This window comes from Ovis canadensis, chromosome 6 (assembly GCF_042477335.2).
Source record: "Ovis canadensis isolate MfBH-ARS-UI-01 breed Bighorn chromosome 6, ARS-UI_OviCan_v2, whole genome shotgun sequence".
In the NCBI taxonomy this organism is placed as follows: Eukaryota; Metazoa; Chordata; class Mammalia; order Artiodactyla; family Bovidae; genus Ovis; species Ovis canadensis.
The window spans coordinates 20,907,658-20,915,229 of NC_091250.1; the positions used below are offsets into that span (position 1 = coordinate 20,907,658).

At 37.8% G+C, this 7,572-nt stretch overlaps 1 pseudogene; it reads left to right on the plus strand.

The window, feature by feature from the left end:
* The first annotated feature begins 3,839 nt into the window (after positions 1-3,839).
* On the plus strand, positions 3,840-6,534 carry LOC138442812 (protein LTV1 homolog pseudogene; annotated as a pseudogene).
* The last annotated feature ends 1,038 nt before the right edge of the window (positions 6,535-7,572 follow it).

The window sequence follows — 7,572 nt, forward strand, 5'->3', positions numbered from 1 at the left end:
AAATTTGAAATGAAAATTTGGGGGTTTGGCTATAGATATTAAAACATATATTAAGTAGTTTTCCTATTCTCTTTATATACTTTGAATGTTAGAAAAGCAGTTATATTCTCACTCTTTTTCTCATTCCTTATCAGCTCCAGGCAAAAAAATTTTAATCATGTTACTCTGACAGCACAGTTAAGAGAAATCATTAGTCACAGTGTGTATAATTTTATAAATTTTAGCTTGGCGTTAGCTAAGAAAAAGCCTAAGGCTTTACAACCTCGAAAAGATATACTTCTCTGTTAAAAACTAATAGATATACATTATGGATATCCAATGCTTTGGGTGATTAGCTAGCACACTGAAGAAAATTTAAGAAGTATAGAAGTATTTTACATAAAGAAATGCAAAATCAATACTTTAAGCTTAAAAATCCCTTTTTAATTTACTTGAACTAACATTTGCTATATAGAGTGATCCACCGCTTCATTTATCAGTTGCATTTATTCAAGAAGTATTTACTGGGCACTGCCAGGTGTCCTCTGGGCAAGGGGCCATGCAACTTACGGAAGAAAGAGAGACACGTGCCTGACCCCCAAGGAGCACCGCACAATAAGGAAAATCATGGGTCTAAGCATCAGTGGCAGTGCAAAATGACGTATGCTGTAATAAGAACTATTACAAAATACCATGGGGACTGGAGAAAGCAAACATTTGGGAAGTTGCAATGATAAATAAAATGGACACGACGAAAATTTTATAGAGAATATGATCTTTGAGCTAGATAGACCTTGAAAGATGAGAATGATTTCATTAAGCACAGAAATAAGGCAAGGTCAGTCTGGACAACGAGATCAGACTGATGAGAAGAGCCAAAGTTACAGGGACATCATGGAACCTTTCAGGGACTTAAAGTACTCTAGTACCATGCTTCTCAAAGTGTGGTCCAGAGACCAGAAGAAACAGCATCCCCCGGAGGCTTGTTAGGAATGCAGAACCTCAAACCTTCTGATTTAGGGTCTGCATTTTAAGAAGATCCCCCGGTGAGCTATAGGCACATTAGAATTTATTAAGTACCAGTCCAAAGTCTGTGGTAAATGGGAGAAGACTGATGTGAGAGACGAAGATGCAACAAATGTGCGTCCTTGGTATACAACATGATTTGAAGGATTTCTTAAAGGGTTTCTGAAGCAAAGAAATTGCGTGATCTGTAGCTTAAAAGATAATTCTAGTGGCAATATGGAGATACGTTTCTGTGAAGAGAGCACTGGACACAGGAATATCGGCTATGAGACTACAATAACTTAAGAATGATGACCACTATTTATTAAGGGACTACTACATGTCAGACATCACGACATAAAGCTTATATTTTATATATGTTACTTTAATATTCCCATAATCTCCACTCTGCAGATGAGAAGACATGTAGGAAAGGTTTTAAAAAATTGTCTGAAGTCATTCGATAAGTAAGCCACAGAAGAATTTTAACCTCAGTCTAATTTCAGATTTTGACCTTTACTCCAAAACACATTCCAAATCTATCTACTTAATTTATCTCCACCCTAGCATATAATACCACCATTTTATGAATTACCACAATAGTCTATCATCCTTCATTCTTGCTTGCTCCAGTCCATTTTTTTAATGCAGTAGTCCAAGTGATGTTTAAAAACAGAAATCCTCTCTTTAGTAACAAACAAATAATAAAATGTAATTTTTTAAACCATAGTCCACAAATCACTAATAATTTGGATCCTGTCCTATATTGGAGATCTCATCTTGTGACATTCACCATTACTGTATTCTGTCACATTATACATTGAATAACATTAAGCATTTTCCCTCTCAGATTTCGCATTTATGGTATGCTTTTGCCTGCGACACTCTTGTCCCACATCTCTGCATGATGACTGGCTCCAAATCAGTGATAATTTGTTGATCCCAGTCAGCAGGGTCATCTCTCTCTCATCCCATGTCCCCTCTATCACTGTTTCCATCCCAGCTGCTGAGACTCCTTCCTTTTCTAAGGCCATTAGAGCATCTCGCTGGCTCCATTCAGTGGTTATTTTCACAACAGAGTAAAAATTATCAACATAATTTTTTATTTCCCATTTTAGAAACAAAATATCAACTGGTCAACTGATGGGAGAGTAAGTGGGGAACCAAGCGACAGTAATAACATATTAAAACATCTCCCCTTTCAACTACAATAATTCTCATTTGGGATTAAGCCTGAAGATCAAGAGTTACCTAGCAGCTTGTTTTTTCCAAGCTGATGGAGAAGCTCTTCACTATCCAGTAATCTGCCTTGATAAAGGATGCAAGGAAGAAAAGCTTAAGAAAAATGTGTACTAGATTCATGTTAAAACTCGCTTTGCATACCATTCTACAGTTTAAAATCAGTTTGTGTACCTTTTATCTTATTTGATTACACACTAATCATATGAATTAAACATTGGGCAACCAGAATTTTCTACTGGGTTACCCTCATCAGCATATATTCTATTGTTCCTATTTATATTTAAATAATTTTTTTAAAAAACCTTCTCTTGAACCCACATCTCTTCAGAAACTACCACATCCTGTGCACCAAAACTCCTCTAAAGACCTCTTAATCCATTCCAGCCTGGCTTTGGCATGCACCATTCCACAGAAATTGCTCTTAGCAACTCTGATGAAATTCATCAATTCCTTAAAAGATCCAAAGTATCACATTCCACTCAAAAGGAAAAAGGGAATATTAACAGTCTTATATCTATTAAAGGCATTGAATTTGTCCTTAAAACCTTCCAACAAAGACAACTCCAGGTCCATATATTTTCACTGGGAAATTCTACTCAACATTTAATAAAGAAAAAGTATAAATTATGCACAGCTTGTTGTAGACACTAGAAGATTAGAAAACATTCCCCAACTCATTTTATGAAGGTCTCATTAATTTTGGTCTCAATTATCTGAGGCCAAAAGCAGATGAAGACATTATGAGGAAATAAAAGTACAGACGAATATCCATCACAGACACAGATGTAAAGTTCTTCAGCCAACTACTAGCAAACCCAATCCAGCAATAAAAAGATTGGTTCATCATGACCAAGTGGCATTTACACCAGCATGTAAGGCTGGTGCAAGATTTTAAAAAATCAAGCAACAGGACTTCTACTTCATTTAAGACTGAATAAGAGGGGTTAAATTTACATTCTCTCTTGAAACAACTGGGAAAAAAACAGACAAAATATACAAAAAAAACAGTATTTAAAACATTGGATATCAGGAAATGAAGGACAGGGAAAAGTTAAAGTTCAAGTGAGCCCTTTGATTACTAGTTTACTGCCTGAAGAACATTTCCGGAATGTCAGATGGAGCCCAGGTATCTCCTTAAGTTAGGAGACAGAGCTAGGGGTCCAGGAAAATTAAGGTACTAAAATTTTCATCACAGAGTACCGGAAGGGACAAAGAGACAACTCTTGAGATGTGCAGACTGAGCTCTGCAGAAGTCTTTGTTGTGTATTAGGTGGAGTCCTGATCAGTACATACATAGTGAGGAAACTACCTGAGGTCAAGAAAGAGCAGGGCCAGTGTGAGCAGCCAAGCAGGGTCAGGAACGATGCCTGTCTCAGCCATCAGGGTAAAGAATCTGCCTGCAGTGCAGGAGACCCAGGTTCGATCCCTGGGTTGGGGCGATCCCCTGGAGAAGGGATGGCAACCCACACCAGTACTGTTGCTTGGAAAATCCTATGGACAGAGGACCCTGGCGGGCTACAGTCCTTGGGGTTGCAAAGAGTTGGACATGACTTAGCGACTAAACCACCACAGCCATCAGAGTGTAACATTTCATTATACTCTTAGTTCAGAGTATGAAGAAGGATCCTGCCTCACCGGTGGGGGTAAGTTAGCTCTGGACTAAATACAACTCTAGTTTCACCTAATAAATACAACTCTAGTTTCATCTTGGAAAGCAAGATCCATATAGGATCAAATATTTGCCAGCTAACTCTGTCCTAAAACAAGCTCAAGAGTACCTTAATAGAAAATAAAAACATTAAACACCCAAGATAAAATTCATAACGTCTTATATAAAACTGAAAAATTACCAGGCATACAGAGGTAGGAAAATATAATCTATAATGATAAAAAAATCCATCATAACCAATACAGATGATAAAATTAGTAGACAAGGACATTAAACCAGTTACAACCGTATTCCATATGTTCAAGCAGTAAGAGAAAGTTTGAAAATAAGTAAAATATAGAAGATATAAATGTAACCTAAATGGAATGTCTAGAGATTAAAATTACAATGTCTAAGAGGAGAAATATATGAGATGAAATTAATAAATTACACACTGAAAATAAAGTAACAATTAATAAACTTGAAGCCACCACAACAGAAACTATCTAAAATGAAACATAGAGAAAAAAAGATAGAAAACATTAATAGAGTATCCATTAACTGTGAGATGACTAAAGGCAGCCAAATACACATATAACTGGAGTCTCCAAAAGGGTGGGTGGGAGGTGGGAACATTTATAAAGCAGTAGCAGCTGAAAATGTACTAAATTTGATTAAAATCATAAACTCACAGATCCAAGAAACTTAGAAAACCCCAAGAACAAGAAATATGGAAGAAAAAAAGAAAAAAAATACATCAAGGGATATTATAACAAAATTATTTAAAACTAGTGCTAAAGAGAAAAATCTTGAAAGGAACCTGAGTACAAAGATAATATATAAACATAAAGACAGTAGTGACAGATTTCTTGCAGAAAACAACACTAGCTAGAAGTGCAGCACCATCTTCAAAGTACAAAAAGAAAAGCATGATAAACTCAAGGTTTATCTCAACATAAGAAAGAGGAATATTGTGTGTGTGTGTGTGTGTGTGTGTGTGTGTGTATATGTGCTTAGTCAATCAGTCATGTCTGACTCTTTTGTGACCCCATGGACTGCAGCCACCAGGCTCCTCTGCCCATGGGATTTCCCAGCAAGAGTACTGGAGTGGGTTGTCATTCCCTTCCCCAGGGTATCTTCCTGACCCAGGGATTGAACCTGCGTCTCCTGTGTCTCCTGCAATGCAGGCATATTCTTTTACCCACTGAGCCATCAGGAAGCATATATAAAACAAACCTTAGAATTTCATAATACTAATTTCTTGCTCTTAATGCACTAACATATTTACAATGATAAAATTTTCTATCTGCTTATACAATAATCATTTCACAGTTATTTAAACATGTACATCAACACATTTGTATAGACTACATTATATTTTAAATTATAATATTTGTTTCCAAATCAAACCAAAGATTCTTTTTTGCATTATTCTCAAACAGTCTCAAGCAATTCTCAGATTGTTATCTCTATAGAAAACTTTAAAAATTAAGAAATATATGTCAGTGCCTATAAAATGAAGTGAAAACATGTACTCTTCAGCTACCCTCACGTACTTTGGTTGGGACACGAAGAATGCTAACAAATGAGCATTCCCACTTCCTGATCTATGATTCAAACTGGAGTGGAAAAATCACTCAGACTCCAGCATCTTGGCAAATGGACAGGGAACCTTGAGAAATAAATAAGAAATAGATGAAGGAGGGGACAAAATAGCAGGGGAAATCAGTGTTTGGGTCAAGGCTGGGGCTTTATGGGCTTTGTGGGCTATGTGGACTTTCAAGCTTGAGTGGGGTACACAGTCAGTTAACTTAGGACTCCTGACAGCTTTGGCTAACCCTGCAGGTGTGGGAGGTAGGGATTAGGTGTTTTTAGACCTTGCTGCATGGAATATTTGTAGCTTTTATTGTGTTTCTGAGCCAATTCAGGCCTATACTTTGAAGCCCAAGAACAGATGTATGATATGGCCTTGAAATGTGCTATCTGGGCTTTGTCCACTTCCAAGCTGTGTCACCTGCTCTGGGACCCTCAGGTCACTTCTTGATATTAGCCCCACACTGCAACAGAATGGGGGCAAAAAGTCCTTTACAGAGAGGAAAAGTGTGTCTTTTTCACATGGTCCATTCAAGTCAGAGTCTTTAGCAAACAGATGTAAAATCACCCCAGAGGGTTCTGTTGCCTCCAAAGAAAATAAATGATGAAGAATGTGGACAAAACAGAGGAAGTTATGAAGACTGCTTTGATGATGATTATGACCACCTACAGCATTTGAAAGAAGCATCTGGGCCCTACATGCTTAAATCCAAATTACCTTCAGTACACATAACAAGAGAGAGGAGAAAGAGGAGACTTTGATAATTCTAGGCCCTGGAATTAATTTGCCTTCATCAGAGTTTAAAACAGAATGTAAGGAAGTTATTGACTGGTAACTAAACCAGCTCCTATTTTGGGCCCTCATCTGGATTTGGATCCTGACATTGTTGCAGCTCTTGGTGATGATTTCGACTCTGTTACCCAGAAAGTCTATGTGAAGGTGACTTTATCCTTCAGATTAATGAGGAACAAGAGAGGAAGAGAGAATGAATAGAAAGAAATCTGAAGCTGAAAATGTCAGCAAGTGGAAAGATATGGATGGGAAGAAGAGTGATAGGGAGAAATGATGACTGATTTATAAATGCCAATCTCAAATGAAGATGATCTGGCTGCCAGGACAAACCTCATGAAGTCAAAGGATGCCGGTTTTTTCCTTGTTTTTTTTTTTTTAAGAAGAAAAAATAAAAAGTCACCTTGTAGAGAATTCTATGACTTTCTGAGTCATGAGAAGAAATGAGCAGCATGAGCAGTTTGAGTATTATGAGCAGTTAAGATGGTAAGATTGGAGCTCTCAGATCAGTTCAGTCGCTCAGTACTGTCCAACTCTTTGCCACCCCATGGACTGCAGCATGCCAGCCTCCCTGTCCATCACCAATTCCCATAGTTTACTCAAACCCATGTCCATCAAGTCAGTGATGCCATCCAGCCATCTCATCCTTTGTCGTCCCCTTCTCCTCCAGCCATCAATCTCTCCCAGCATCAGGGTCTTTACAAATGAGTCAATTCTTCATATCAGGTGGCCAAAGTATTGGAATTTCTGCTTCAACTTCAGTCCTTCCAATGAATATTCAGGATTGATTTCCTTGGGAGGGCTGGTTGGATTTCCTTGCAGTCCAAGGGACTCTCAAGAGTCTTCTCCAACACCACAGTTCAAAAGCATCAATTCTTCGGCACTCAGCTTTCTTCACAGTTCAACTCTCACATCCATACATGACTACTGGAAAAATCATAGCTTTGAATAGACAAAGTAATGTCTCTGCTTTTTAATATGCTGTCTAGGTTGGTCATAACTTTTCTTTCAAGGAGCAAGTGTCTTTTAATTCCATGGCTGCAATCACCATCTGCAGTGATTTTGGAGCCCTCAAAAATAAATCCTGTCACTATTTCCACTGTTTCCCCACTATTTGCCATGAGGGGATGGGACCAGATGCCATGATCTTCGTTTTCTGAATGTTGAGCTTTAAGCCAACTTTTTCACTCTCCTCTTTCACTTTCATAAAGAGCCTCTTTAGTTCTTCTTTGCTTTCTGCCAAAAGGGTGGTGTCATCCACATATCTGAAGTTATTGATATTTTTCCTGGAAATCTTGATTTCAGCTTGTGATTC